The sequence below is a fragment of the Dufourea novaeangliae genome, unplaced genomic scaffold (genome assembly GCF_001272555.1).
Source record: "Dufourea novaeangliae isolate 0120121106 unplaced genomic scaffold, ASM127255v1 scaffold565, whole genome shotgun sequence".
NCBI classification, from domain to species: Eukaryota; Metazoa; Arthropoda; class Insecta; order Hymenoptera; family Halictidae; genus Dufourea; species Dufourea novaeangliae.
Genome location: NW_015374460.1, coordinates 8,796 through 9,696, shown reverse-complemented (window position 1 = coordinate 9,696; position 901 = coordinate 8,796).

Below are 901 nucleotides of genomic sequence, written 5' to 3'. Positions count from 1 at the left end.
TTTATTGCGAGTAATTAAATAATGAACGTATGTTAATATTCAGCTACGTGTCTCTCAAATTAAGTGAAATACAGAAGTTTTATTTTCTTGAAAATTAGTGTCAAAGAATGCAGCAACTGGTCAGATTAGTTTCGTAAATAAATCGAAACCCTGTATCGGCACATTGTTTTTTATGCTATCAAATATCACACGGAATCTTTTAGGAAGTAGTAAAATCTTTTACACAAATTCAATGAAATACTTTCAGGTACCCAGTTTAGGGCTATGAAATTAGAATGTTCAAGAAGAGGTAAAAAAGTTTCATATTTGCAATTATTTTGTGAAATGAATAATAAATAAGGGTCTTAGGGATTTATACTGGAGAGCTAAATCTTTAAAAGGAACATGTCGCTTAAACAAATTAGTTAAATATGATATTTATTTGGGGAATATGAACATCATAAATAAACGAGAGCGGTAGAGCGAGTTGCGGTATCGGTGCTCTCCGTCGGTGTCGACGCGTACCGAACGAGGCCGAAGATGGTCGGAGCGGGCGAAAGGGAGAGAGCGAGAGCGATAGAGCGAGCCGCAGTATCGGTGCTCTCCGTCGGTGTCGACGCGTGCTGAGGAATTTCAGTGGTCTATGAGGGGAGGTGTGCGAGCGAGAGAGTACGGTAGAGCGTGCCGCGGTATCGGTGCTCTCCGTCGGTCCAACGCACTAGTGACGTTGCGTCACACAGTTTATTGACCTAGCCGTGTACGCCGTGTACCATAGCCGTACCTGGCTGTACCATCCGGTGTTTGGGTCGTTCAAGGAAGGTCGTTCAAGCCGGCAAAAACAATTCAACACGAACAAACCTGCGTACGCCCAATACATAACGGCGTTAGCTTCTTCACTTTCTCGTGAGCCGTCGCGGAGGAT